This window comes from Propithecus coquereli, unplaced genomic scaffold, assembly GCF_000956105.1.
Source record: "Propithecus coquereli isolate 6110/MARCELLA unplaced genomic scaffold, Pcoq_1.0 Scaffold477, whole genome shotgun sequence".
NCBI classification, from domain to species: domain Eukaryota; kingdom Metazoa; phylum Chordata; class Mammalia; order Primates; family Indriidae; genus Propithecus; species Propithecus coquereli.
The window spans coordinates 252,259-266,303 of record NW_012150585.1 but is presented as its reverse complement, the minus strand read 5'-3'; the positions used below and the strand labels follow the sequence as shown (position 1 = coordinate 266,303).

Sequence of the window (14,045 nt, the reverse complement as noted above, 5' to 3'; positions counted from 1 at the left end):
AAAAAAAAAAAAAGAGTTTGGACTTTAACTTGTAGAAAATAGGGAGCCATTGAAGGTTTGAATGACATTTGTGTTGTGGAAAATATCTCTACCGCACAAGAGTTGACACAGGTGGAGGTGGGGAGACTGAGGCAGAGTCACCCATGGGAGGCTGGTCCCATGGAGGCCTGACATAGATGAGGATGGGAAGAGGCACTGGAGGCAGAGGCCTGAGGATGGCAAATGCAGTGCCATTTATGAACTGAAGGAAGACACGGGAGGGGAGCAGCTGTGAGGCGCAGAATGATGGATTTGGCATGGGGTGTGTCGAGTCCGTGGGATTACTCATCTGGTCTCGGGAGAGAGGACCAGGCAGGAGGTGTTGGACTCATCAAGACTAAGTGGGTGGTAAAGGAACTTCATAAAGTGACAAAGGGCCCAACCCAGCTGCTTGAGGGAGAAGCCGAGGAATCTGAGACAGAAAGGTCAGGGTGGGAGAAAGGATCGGGGATCCAGGCATGGTTTAGAAGTGGGCAGAGCTCTCTCAGCCTAGGAGCCAGGAAACAGTTCTGTTCTAGGGGATGGGGGCTCAGCATTCAAACCTGTGCAAAGCTAAGTGGGCGTGAACGGACACTGAGTATCAGTCAGTGGGCAGGGTCTGCTCCACTTTTGCAGAACTGCATCCCAGAATGAAAGGGCATCTCGATTTCTTCCTGATTCTACCTCGGATGGTTACCTGCTAAGAGGAGCAGGGTCTCCCCTGAGACTCCTGGTCTCTCTCTTTTCATTTCCCCTTTGGACCCTCTGCTGCCTGTCCATGGCTGTGTGACTGTGGCACTGACATGTGGAAGGACTATTTTTGCCACAGTACAAGGGAACCAGGGGCATATGCTATCCAGAGGAGGTTTTAGCTGCACAGCTTTAAGTTAGCCCAGCACAAGCGTCAAAGCATGAAGTTGTCCCTATGCTCCCAACAGTTGTGCTGTCCTCCCAAGTGTCTTTCCATGGCTCCAGTTCCGGGGGATTGGGGAGGAGTGTTTCAAGAGTGGTTTCTGTCCTTTCTTGCCCTACTTCCACCAAGGCTGGACAGCCCTGTCCTGGCTCTTTCTCTTGGCTTCTTGGGCCTATAGAGAAGCAGGGTTCTTCACTGGAGATCCAGGCCCATTTCTCACCTTCCTGGTAATACTGGTTCCCTCATAGCCCCTTGAACCCTGACTGCAGGCTCCCCCAGGAACAGCCTGAGTCATCCATTGCCCCAAGAATTAAATCTGGAATCACCCAGGAACTGCTAGGGCCTGCCTGGTCTGGCATTTGCTTCTTTCTCCAGCCTGTCTCCTCTGCTCAAAGACCACAATGTCTCCTTTCACACCATGCTCCTCCTGCCTCAGGGCCTTTGCACACGTTGCTTCTGTTCCAGTGTCAGAATCACTTCCCAACTCTGTCTGACATCCCAATTCTTTGCTCCTTGACCTCATCTCCTTAACACTTCTTCACCCGTCAGCTCCTTTCTCAAATGCTCCATTCACAGGGCTCTGAACAATGTTTCAATTACATACTTATTAATGGGAACATTTGATAAATATCTATCTTGCCCATTAGCTATAAGGGACCATATGTTTCCTTTTCCCACTATAACCCCAGAGGTTGGCCCAGGGCTCAGTGAAGAGTAGCTCCTCCCATCTATAAATGTGTTGAATGGATGGAGCAGCTGGTGACCTCCTTTTAGCCATCCCACATTTTTCACAGGGGGTAGATGTGGTCCTTCTCCTCCTAGAAGGGAGATGCAACTCCCCTTAGCATAGGCTTGTATGTTGCTTTGTATCTGTAACACCCCAAATTCCCCCCGCAGTAGTCCCGGATGGGACGTGAAGCAGCACTATTTGAGAGTCAAGCCATGGCCACTCCTCATGCAGATTGAGCTCCTGTTATCCCTCTGCAGCCTGGGCTGGTCGGCATCAGGCAGCGGGTCTGAAAAGCGACTTGTCCAAGCACTTTGGAACTCTCTGGCAGGAAAGGGGCTAAAGCAACAGGTGGCGCAGCTTTGGTGTTCCGACCCATTGGCCTTTCCTTTCTCAAACAGGCTTGCGAAACCTAGGTTTGACGTGTCCTCACCAGTGGGTGCTCCAGACAGCAACACAGGGAGATGGCCAAAAAGTAGGACTCAAGGGCATCTGGAGGGAGAATCTACCTGCCTAAGGACATGGGCCTAGAAAGTGCTGTGGTTTCGTATGTCCCACCTAGAGCAAAAGAGAAGGGAAAAGGACAATTGCAACGAAGACCTCAGTTTATGGGGGAAAAGACAGGAACAGAAGGTTGAGCACACGAATGGGCAAGATTTGAGCCACGCTTTTGTGAAAGAGCTTTAGCTTTCACAGGAACCCAAGGGACTTGGGGACTGGGCCAGAGTGGCGTCCGTTAAGCCCAAAGTCCCATGCTCAAGAGGTCAGAGCTGTCCTCCTGAGAGTCTTCCCGAGGGGACACTCTTTGGCTACTCTTTCTCTGTAGCCATTTATGGTTTCTCTACTGGTTGCACAGCCTTCTTGAATTCATGTATATTTCCTGCCTTGGGGTTTTGAAACCCTGCCATTTATTAAATAATTCAATTACCGAGGGCCAGAGCTGGAAGGGACCTCAGGATTATCTAGTCCACTTTTCCCATTCCACAAATGCAGAAAAGGATGCTCAGAGGAGGGGTCTCTTCCTAGTAGGCCTTGGGGTTTATAAGAAAGTCCCTGTGGCCCTACCCAGGCTTGGACAAGCACAGCCTCTCTCAGTAGCCAGCCCCCTCCCCACCAACACACACCTTGGCTGAGGCTGGACAGCCTCCATCCTAGCATGGCTTCTGGCTACTGACCGCATGGCAGGGCCTTGTGTTTCCATGGTTTCCGCCACTGCCTGGCCTACGCCTGTCTTACAAGCTCTGCTCCTCATAGTAAGAGTCAGTTTGTTTAGCTAAGCTTCCCACGGGGTCAGTATTTTATTCACCATTTCCCATGTGAGGAAACTGAGACTCAGGAGGTTACTGCAGAGATACACTCAAGGTCATGTCACAAATAGAGCTGCAGAGCTAGGACTTAAATCTTCAAATTCAAAGCTTGTCATCTTGAATTTTGATTCTTGGGGACTGGGCTGGGGAGAGGGTGGTGCTTGGCAGGGCCAGAGTTTAAGAGGGGGCTCTGGGGAGCAGATCTGTGGTTCAGGTGAGGGCCGTCTCCTCAGCACCCCACCTGGCTCTAGCTGAAAATGACAACTACGACCAGAGCTGGCTCCTGCGCCTGCCACACAGCCATTCATGCTTTCGGTGCACATTCCCCTTAATAGCCAAGGCTCGCAATTAACGTGGGTTGCCGTGTCTGGTGCTGGGTTATTTTCTATTTCCTTATTTTTCCGTTCCCCTGAGTTTACTATTTCAGAGAGACACTAGCTCTGTTATTGAGTCTGTCTCACTTCCTTCCCACCCTTGCCAGAGGGAAACCGAAAAGCAACAGCTGATGGCAAATCCGCTCTGGCGCTTGCACGCCCCCTCCGCGGTCTCCTGTTGCTTCGCGGAGCTTGGAGCTCGACTGCCCTTTGGAAAAAATCTCTGGGCAGCCGAGAGGAGAGGGGAGGAGGACGCGCGAGCACGGAGCGGGAGGGCGCGCAGGCAGAAGAGGAGAGGGGGTCTGCGCGCGGACACTACCCAGAAGCCACCGGCCGGCAGCAACCGAGGCGGCTGTCCTCGCTGAGCCCAGCCCCGAGCGAGCTCCCGCCCATCGCCCCCCAGCCCGCAGGACGCGCCTCCCAGCCCGCCCCAACTCTCCGGAGGAGGGGAGGCGGGAAACAGCTCAAGCCTCTCCCACCGCCCTGCCCCCAGCCCCGCCACTCCCTGGCTCCCCGGGACTCTGCACGTCCTCCTGGGATCGTCTTGGAGGGGACCGGCTGTGCAGGTTAGCGGTTAGCGGCTGGGGGGGTGGCAAAGTTGGCCCCTTATTCCGAGGAGGGCCGCGGCCGGGGTGGGGACCGACCCTCGGAGCGCGGGAGCGCGGGGTGCGCCGTTTCGGTGGGTGTGTGCGGTGCTCCGCGGCTGCTGCGCCTCGGCGCCCGCCCGGGCGGCGGGAGGGCGGCTGGAAGTAAACAAGGAGGTGGGCGTCGGAAGGCAGAGGGGCCTCGGAGCCGAGGCAGGCTATGGCGGTGGGGGTGACTCTGGTGGCTCGGAATTGCTCTCGTGGCTGCCTCGAGCTTGAGGCTAGGGTTTTCGGACGAGGGGAAGCGGCTGCTCCCAACCTTTATCCAGGGCAGTTTTCCCTTTGTTAGTTGGAAGCGGTGGACACTTGCGTGAGCGCGGGGACGTGCAGACGAGGGAGTGTGGCTGGGTGTGAGTGTGGACACACGAGCCACACAAAATGGAACTCGTAGGTTTGGTGCTGGGGGAAGGTGGGGCCGGGCAGCGGGCAACAGGATGCGGGCCAGGGAAAAGAGGGCTTCCAGCGCTTGGGGATTCTTAAGCACGTCTGCATTTTTCCCTCCTTCTTGTCTGTCCAGTCCTGGTTTCTCTCCAAGGGGCTCAGGTCCCCTTCTTTCCCCTTCCCCAGCAGGGCTGGCCCTGGCAGAGCCTCCCCCATTGTGTCTCCCCGGGCTTCCGTGGAGAGTTGATGGGCAGCCCGGGTCTCCCAGCGCTTGCTTCCGGCTCTTACAAGTGGTGGCTGGTAGAGAAAGCGCCCAAGGGTGGGAGCGGGGAGCAGCCTCCCTGGAAACATGGGCCTGCCCAGGCCCCTGCTGCCCACTGACCTCCATGCCGGGGGCCATCGCTGCTGGAGGCTTCTGCCCGCCAATGTGGCCTCTGGCTCCACTCCCATTGTCGCCTTGGCTTCGTGCTCTGTGGCTGGGCTGGGATTTCCAGGCTTGAAGACCGATCAGTGAACATCCCAGGCCCTCTACAAAAGGACCCCCACTCTGGGGGGCCAGCTGCCCTCGTATTGTGGATGTGTGGATGTGTATATGTGTTTCCGCAACTTAGCCTTTTCACGTGACCTGCCTGATGGTTGCTATGGAAACTCTCCATTCTCAACCTCCCTCTTTTTCCTGCCCATTCCTCACCTCCATATCTCCTCCCCTCCCCCCAATATGGTTGCCTAGATACTGGTTATCCCTGGCTTCTCTGGACGGGAGACCCTGGATGTCTGGCTCCCACACCAAACTGAGGTGACCCCTCATCCCACCCTCCTCACACACCTGCACATCACAAACACCACACACTCTCCATAAACACACCCTCACATGCACACCACACATATACATATGTGTACACATACACACATACACCACATACACACCAAACACACTGTATGTATACCACACCACCACACACCTCGTACTGTGTATGCTCACACATACACCTACCAACAGTAGCACATACCGTTGCTTCCCAGCACACACACATAGACACACACACACATGCACACACATACACACACATACACACACGCACACTGTACTTTTAAATAGGTCTCAGGCTGGGCTGAGGCAAGGAAGAGAGAGGGCAGTTTCCCTCCTCATCCAGCTCTGCCTAAGGGTGTGGAGGGGAAGACAGGCTCAGGAAGCCCAGAGGGAAAACCCCAACATCTCCCTGGAACCCTGCAGAAGAAGATGGAGGAAAAGGCACTGCCAGATTATCACAAAAGAGCAGCCCCTTTCCCAGGGGCCAGGCTCAAGAGACTCGGCACAGACCAGCATTCTCTCCACTGCTGCCTTTCCTTTCCCGACCCTGAGGCAGCCTGAGGCTCCAGGAGTCTTCCTGACTAGTGGAGGATCAGGCAGGCTCTGACCCCCAGAAGGAGGGAGGGGAGGGAGGGAAAAGCTGTTACTGCTCCAGGAGAGCAAAGGGTGGCAGGGGAGGCAGGGAGTGGAGGCAGGAGGAGCGGGAAGTCAGAGGGAGCGGGAAGGAACCACAGGAGTCAAAACAGTGGAAGTTAGGGTGACCTGCTCCTGCCTGGGGCTAAGGCCACCCTCTCTTCCCTCCCCTCTGGCACATTTTCCTGCTTCCTGCTTGGCTTCTCTAACCAGATCTGTGCCTCTGGGAGAGGAAGCTGGTTTGCAAAGGGCTCCAGGATTACCAGGGCTCTTCCAAGTCTTGTGGCTTCTATGATTGTCAGATGGTAGCGCCTGAGGGAAGAATTTCCTTCCTGGCTTCCTTTTGATCTTCAGTCATTCAGGGAATTGCTTTAAGTATCTGCTATGTGTTAATTGCTGGGGACCTGATGGTGAAGGAGGAGACACAGTTCCTGAAGGCGTAGTGGGGGAACCGAGGCATAGCAGTCACGCTGCCAGTAGTAGCTGAGGCCTTCTGACTCCTCAGCCAGGATTTGGTCCCCACACTGCCTGTCCTATATCTCTTGCCTGTTCTCTGTTGCCATGAGAGATGGTGGGTCTATGGAATCCTTTGAAGGGAGAGCCTTTTGGCAGCTGGAGACTGGGATGCCCCTTCCAAAGTGAGGAACCCCTGGTGGGCAGGGACGATTGGGGAACACTATGTTTTCTTGGAAGGTGAGGCTGGAGGGTGCAGCAAGGAAAGGGGGAGAAGGAGCAATTCCCTAGACCCTGGAAACTCCCCGATAGCCTTAAGGGGAATCAGCTCACTGAGTTCCCTCCATAAACAAGATCCCCCCACCTCCCAGCCCTGTTGGACCTGGTCAGCTGCCATCTGGATGAAAGACGATGCCAGGCAGCCCCAGGATCCACCTTCCAACAAACCACCTTTTGGCATCTGCCGGAGCGCCCTGGAGGAAGCAAACCAGTCATGAAAGGCGCGGCCCCAGGGAGGCAGAGAGCCTGGGGCGGAGAGGCCGGTTGCAGCCCCAGACCTGCCTCTGCACTGCTGTGCTTCCCAAAGGCAAATGCATTTATTCCACAAATATTCTTTTGGCTGCAAACTGAGCTTCTGGTGAAATCCAGAAATGGCTTAGACTGCTCCCAAGCAACTGAAGACCTCCAAGATTTTATAAACTCTGTTTCTGTATCTGTCTATAGTGGGGTTTGGAGTCATGATTTCTAAGGCACATCTTCCTCTAAATTTGTGTGGATTATACAGTCTTGAAAGAGATCCCTTTTCTCTCTAGGTACCAAGTTGTACTAATTATTACACAGCACAGGGCTGTAGCTGAGCTGAGGAGGAAAGGGCTGGGCTCTGGTTACTCTGGAGAAAGTCCCCCTTTCACCCAGTGTGGCAGGAGGTGCCCAAGGAGTTGAAACCGAATTTTCTTCTCTTTGACCCAGGGAGCCAGCCCCTCCTGGACACCGTGCCCACCTGGTCTTCTCCCAGGATGCACACTGGGACAGGGCGGAGTCTTCAAAGAGACATCCTGGGGAGAGGATAAGATCCAGGGCTATCATTTAGGGATCTGTGAAATCCTCTGGAGGGAGGCCCTTAGGCCAGCTGGAAAGTCAGGGGCAAGAGGGCCTGGTCAGGGACACATCCTGCTGGCTCTCTGTCCCTGATGAGAGGCGGGACCTCTCTGGCCAAGACAAAAGCATGGAACCAATTTGGCAGCATCTTCTCTGCTCCAGAATGAGGGGGAGGGAGAAGCCCTGACCTGGGAAAGAATGAAGCCAGCTTGGAGGCCACACAGGAACACGCTTGTCACAAAGACGTGCGGGGGATCACGAGGCCCAGGAACGGGGCTGCAGCCGTGGGAATGAGGCAGCTCCAGCTCAGAGTATCTGATTTGGGCGGAGAGGGCCAGGGATGAGGGATCTAGTTGGAATGACAGTGTCCCCCAGGCAGCTGTAGGACAAAGCCAGGCCTGGGTTGAGAGACTAGAGGCCAGGGTCTCAGATTCCCTCATGGAGTCCCTCCGATATGGCAGGCAGGCTGTGAATTGATGGCTTCTCTGGCACTGGAGCCGTCCTGCTCAGCTAGGTCAATTGATTTGTCCTGTCCCTTCTTCTCCCCCCCTCCGCCTACCTCACGTCCGCTTCCCACCAGGAAGGCTCAGTGACCCTGTTCCTCCACAGGAAGGGCCCGACATGCACTGACGTGTGCACTCGCACTTGCACACGTGTTCCCTTCCTCACACGTCCATAATCTTCCACGCTGACACAGAGGCCAGTGCCCACATGTTCCCACACACCTCTTCACCTCCCCCCGCTGCCGTGCCTCACCCTGACCATGGGGACGGCCTCTGAACGCCCCTCCTCTCAGCCCGACCCACTCGCCCGCCGACCTACCGCTCAGGTCCAGCCCCATCGCTCCTCTGCTCACAGACCTCTGGGCTCACCTTCGCCTGTTAACAGGCACAGGCACCTGGCACTGGCATTCAGGGCTCCTTGTAACCTGGCCGCAGCCGCCTCTCCAGCACCTTCTCCAGATGGCCATCCGAAGCCTGGTGTTTTCCTACTCTCCGCCTGAGCTCAGGCCCTGCTGGAAGGTGCTCGCTCACGCCAGTCTGCTGAGTAGCGGTGGCCGCCTTTGGAGACACACACTTGGGTTCTATTTAACCTGATCGTGACGCTGTCTAGTTTTCTTAACTTTTTTTTATGACCTTTTTAAAATTCTTTTATGTATATATTTTTAATTTCAGCATATCATGGGGGTACAGATGTTTAGGTTACATATGTGCCCTTTGCCCTGCTCGAGTCAGAGCTACAAGTGTGTCCATCCCCCAGACGGTGCGCACCGCACCCATTAGGTGTGTATATACCCATCTCCTCCTCCCCGCTCCCATCTGCCCAACACCCAATGAGTGTTACTATTATGTGTGCACATAAGTGTTGATCAATTAATACCATAGTTTTCTTAACTTTTCTAAGCCTCAGTTTTTTTATCCGTCAAATGTACATGAGGATTGAGCAGGGTAAACCATGTAAAGCGCCTAGCATGGTGCCTGGCACATGGTAAACACTCAGTTGCTGTAATAATGATGGTAATGACATAGTAACATCATTAGAAGGACGTGTTGTTAGATCTCCCGTGTTTGAGCCTCTTCCAAAGTGCTCATTCTTTCAAGTAGCTCTTCCTGATTCCCAATAAACAGGCATTAAAATTCCCAGTAAACATACTCCTCCTGTGCACTGAAGGCCCTACGGATTCTTCCTTTAGAGTACACAGCTGCATTTTAGTTCCTTGCAGACATGCCTTCTCCCTCCACCCCACCTCCCTCTCCAAGGCAGGTCTGTTGTCCCCACAGTGCCTGGCACGGTGTCAGGCACGTGGAGAAAGCGCAGTGAGCGCTGGTGATTGAACCTGTGGGGAAGAGTCCTCACCGCTGGGAGGCGTTGAAGCCTCAGAGCCGTCTCCCTGACCCGGTGCACACACACATTCCTAGGTGGACGTTCCTTTGTTCCCAGACATTGTCTCAGTCCTCCCAGTTCCTTTGGTAGAGTCTAAAAACGAAGAATTTGACCCTCTCTGGGGTCTGAGAGATGCCTAAGGGCCGAAGTCAATGGAGGGAAGCCGAGTCATTATGGCATTTTGGTTACTGGGATTTGACAAGAGACCCAGAGAATAGAAATGAGGAAGTGGGTGGGGAGGGCCGAGAAAGTTTTTAAATGCCTTAAAAATTCCATACAGATGCTCAGGTTGTTCCGAGCTTAGGTTGGCTTTTGACTTAACAGGATAACATTGCTGGAGCATCCATTCATTCACGTATCAACACTGGGCAGCTGCTGTGCTCAGTGCGGGGGATCCAGAGATGACCAGAACGTGCCTCTGCTCCCAAGGAGTTAGTCTAGCGATGGCAGGATGTGGGAAGAGGTGTGGCTCTGAGGGAATGAGGACAGGGAGAAGGGAGGGGACGACGTCTTTCCTGAAATAGAGACAGAGTCAGGTCAGCAGCCCCCTCCTCCTCCCAGAGGTAGGACACATCTCCCTCTGACATCCAGGCCCATGGGTCAGGGTTCATCCTCAGGCCACTTGCACCCCCAAGGGAGATAATGTGCATACATGCAAAGTGCTCTGCAGGCTGAAACTTGCAGGCCAGAGCTGTGCTTCTCAAGAGGTGGTGGAGAGAGTGAAGGGGGAGCAGGCCAAGCCGCCTGGTCCTGTGGTCTGGCTGTGGGCAGCGTAGCGTGGGCCTGGCCTCTGGGTTTCTGTTTCTGCTACTGGGACTGCTAGTCTGTCCTGTCTTGAATGGGCCTTTGTCAGCAGGTGTGTGGGGGAGGCGATCCCATCCCTGGCCTGAATGTCTCCCACTCACCCAGCCTCCTGGGGGCGGGGCCCGTGGCTTCTGTGCAATACCTCCTGCCATTCATTCAGTCTCTCCAGAACCAGGTTCTGTGCCGGCGGGTGGAAGGCCTGGGTCCTGCTTCCGCACTCACTTTGAGCAACTTATGTCATTGGCCTGCGCTTGGGTTGGCCACGCAGTGCTGCTTCTGAAGGCTGTGTGAGAAGTCCATGGAGTAGTGGCTGGGATGCCAAAGACTGTCACAGTCATCAATGACACTGAGGTGACAAGAGGTACCATGCTGCTAAGGTGGGCCAGCTCGGGGTCTTTCCAGGGAGACTCCTAGAAATCAGGCCTGGGTTTGTGATTTGTGAATTCTGTTTCCCTTTCTAAGGAAGAGGCCTTATATCTTTGCAGGGCCAGTTCTTTTCTTCATCCTTTTTTTCCTTCCTCTGACCAAGTTTCTCTTACGCAGAGGGAGCTTCATGGTAAAGGTAAAGGTGCCTCCAGGTTAAAGTAACAAGTTCCCTGCTGTCTAATAAAGGAGTTTTTCCTCTCCCGCTCCACCCCGTAACAGCCAGGCTGCGTGGGGTCTGGGCTCTTAGAGAAGGAGTTTTGAGTCCAGGGAACCTGCGGACCCAGCGTTCAGCCTCCTCAGCAGTGGGGGTGCCCCTCCTCTATGAATGAGGGACAGAGGGACAGCATCCCAGCACTGGGCTCTGAAAGGTCCTGCCAGACCTCTAGGCCCATGACTGGAGCAGGAAGAGATCACCTGGGAGGTGTCAGCGAAGCTCTGGGGCAGAGCTGCCCTCCCCTTCTCCTAGGCTGTCCAGCTGCCTCCCTTGTGGTTTGGGGAATTCGGCAGCGTCCTCTGCCACCTTGCACCCTGGGCTACTGGAATTTCACCACCCTCTGCTCTCTCCTTCCCCGGCCCAGGTTTGGAGTCCATCTCCTCTGAATCTCCTCTCTGACACTTTGTAGGGCCCCCTCCCCCCAATCATTTCAAGTTAGGCTATTAACAAAATAATTGATGTTTGATTGTTTTTTGATGGGTATTTCAAATGCAAATCGAGGGAAGTGGGTGCATTTCCCTTTGAAGGCCACAGATCCATCTGCGGTTGACCCAAAATGCTGGTTTTAAAAGGCTGCTCTAAAAGCCTTCGCTGGCTAGATCTTGGCTATGGCTCTGAATCAGAGAAGCTCAGCTCATTACAGAGCATCCAACAGCAGAAAGGTGAGCAGATGCGGGAGTGCTGGGATGGGGTTGGAGGACTGTTTTTTTTTCAACTGAATTTTAAAATTTTTGTTATTTTTCTATGACAAGATTTTAGATGTATGGAACAGTTTCAGGTTTACAGAAGACGGGAGCAGATAGTACAGAGTTCCAATATTCTCCCCTGCACACGGTTTCCACTAAGATCTTACATTAGTGTGGTACGTTTATTACGTTTGTTACATTTAATGAACCAGTACTGACACATTGTTATTAACTAACATTGACAGTTTATTTACATTTCCTTAGTTTTTACCTGATGTCCCTTGTCTGTTCTAGGATCTCGTTTGGAATACCACATTAGGTTTAGTCATCCTGTCTCCTTAGGCTCCTCTTGGCTGTGACAGTCTTCTTAGACTTTCCTAGTTTTTGATGACTGACAGTTCTGAGGAGGACCGGACAGGTATTTTGTAGGATGCCGCTCAGTTGGGATTTATCTGATGTTTTCTTCGTGATTGGCTGGGGTTTAGGTTTTTGGGAGGTAAAGTGCCATTTTCATCACATCACGTCAAGGGAGCATCCGATCGGCGTGATTCATCGCTGCTGACGCTGGCAGGACTGGGTTTTCTGTGCCTATTGTGCCCCCATGTAGCACAGTTCCAGGGCCTGGTGACAAACGTATCATCACATCAGCCAGTGCTCTCCAGGTTCCCTCCCTGTCCCAGGCCTTGCAAGTCATGAGGTAGCCCAGAGACTTTTCAGACAGGACAACCTTATTAAAGAGCATGGAACAGAATGTGTGATGTACCAAATCAGTGCCAAGGACAGGCGGCAGGCGCTTTCTGAGTCTGGAGAAAGGGGTGTCCATGGAGTGGTAGCTGGACAAAGACAACATTTCTCAACCTTGGCTTCACATTAGAATTAGTGGGCAGATTCTCAAAATTACTGATGCCTTGGCCACACCCCCAGAGTTTAGAATTTAATGGAGCTTGGTTAATTCCCAGGCATCATTTTGGGGGCTGTTTTAAAATGTTTTCCATGTGATCCTAAGGTGTAGCCTGGGTTGAGAATGGGAATAAACAGGGACAGGAAGGGCATTCTAAGTAGAGGGAACAGAATATATAAAGGTATACAGATAGATACACATCTGGCAGAAGGTGGGAAGTAGACCATCTTAGCTGAAAATAATGGGAGAGAATACTGGAAGGGTAGAAGTTTTTATAAGCCAAATAAAGTTTGGATTTTAAAAAGATAGATAGGACACTGAAGCACCACTGAATGCATTTGAGTTTGGGAAGGAAGTGATCAGAATACAATTTTAGGACCATCGGTGGTGCAATATCAATGCTCAGGACAGGGTGGGAGGAGGAGGTTAAAGGTGGGTGCAGCTACTGCAGTATCGGGCAAGCTGCAACAATAACAATAACTCCTGCAATACTGCAGGAGTAAGCATGGCCAGGACTTTGCAACAGATGCAGCATGGAACCTAGGAGGGAGAGGGGAAACCCTACAGACATGGTTAAACTATACGCTCCATCAGGTGGGGACCGTGTCTGTCTTGCTCATTGCAGTGTGCTCAGGGATAAGCAAAGTGCTTGGAAAACAGTAGGCCATCAATAAATTAAATGTTTGTTAATTTTGTTACTGGAAGGATAAGGGTGCCATTCTTTCCAAAATTATGCCTTGTTCCAAAATTTCCCTTTCTGTACTGATTTCTCTGCTGAATGCAGGCAGATTTCTCTGCTGTATAGAAAGCAATCTGATTAAATAACTCAGGCCGAGGTATGTTAGAACTGTTAGGATTGGGAGTATTTCTCTTTTAATAGAAGGATTGAGTGCCATCTAAAAATCTCTCCTTGAGAGAGTGTTTTGGGTGTGTGTGGGGTTGATATATTTTTGAGTAGGGGTGGTCTTTATTTCAATTTTATGCCCTCATCTAATTCTGAGCTATACCAGAAAAAAGGTGATCAGCAGCTTTGCAGCCCACTTGTGAAAGGCTGCCCGTCTCTGTTGGCATCTCCGGTGAGCTGAGCTCCGATGGATAGGATCACCTACAACTGGTCTGGGACATGATCCAGCTCCCGGCATAAATATACTGGTATTCTGCCGGGCGGAGAGCAGCGGGGTGCCCAGCAGCTGCTGTGAGATGGGCAGAGGCTCAGGGGGAGACGAGTGCCTGCACTGAGGCTGAAGCTCAGCTGGGAGCCAGGGGGCGTAGCTGTGGGTCAATGGACATGCCAGGCCTCCTCCCTCCTGAGAGGCTCCAGGGTCCCAGCCCTACCCGGACAGCAGTCACAGTGAGCAGAACACAGCTGGGCAAGAAAAAGTGAAAGGGGAAAAGAAAAGACATAGTGCATGCCGCAGTTTCAAAAAGCTGTATTTTGGGTAATTCCCTCCCTGGCTATTCTCCCCTGGCCTGGGTGAGAACATTTCCATCGAATGAGCCCAGCTTGATCATGAGTCAGGGTCCACATATTTTTTCCCATCAACTCTACTCAACTTTTTCCTCCCAATTTCTTACTGTCGTAAAATACATACAACATAAAATTTACTATCTTGATCATTTTTAAATATATAGTTCAGTGTCATTAAGTACATTTATTAAGTACAACTATTACCACGGTCCATCTCCAGACCTTTTTTGCCTTGCGAAACTGAAACTCTATACACATTAGACAATAACTCCCCATTTCCCCCTTCCCTGAACCCCTGGCAAC

At 52.7% G+C, this 14,045-nt stretch overlaps 1 protein-coding gene across 1 annotated transcript in view; it reads left to right on the top strand.

Annotated features, from left to right (window-relative positions):
- The first annotated feature begins 3,515 nt into the window (after positions 1-3,515).
- The window catches only part of FXYD6 (FXYD domain containing ion transport regulator 6), a 37,709-nt gene continuing 27,179 nt past the window's right edge, over positions 3,516-14,045 (top strand). The window contains exon 1 of the mRNA XM_012655452.1: positions 3,516-3,905. The gene's annotated coding sequence lies outside the window, so the exon portion shown is untranslated. The remainder of the gene's footprint in view (positions 3,906-14,045) is intronic.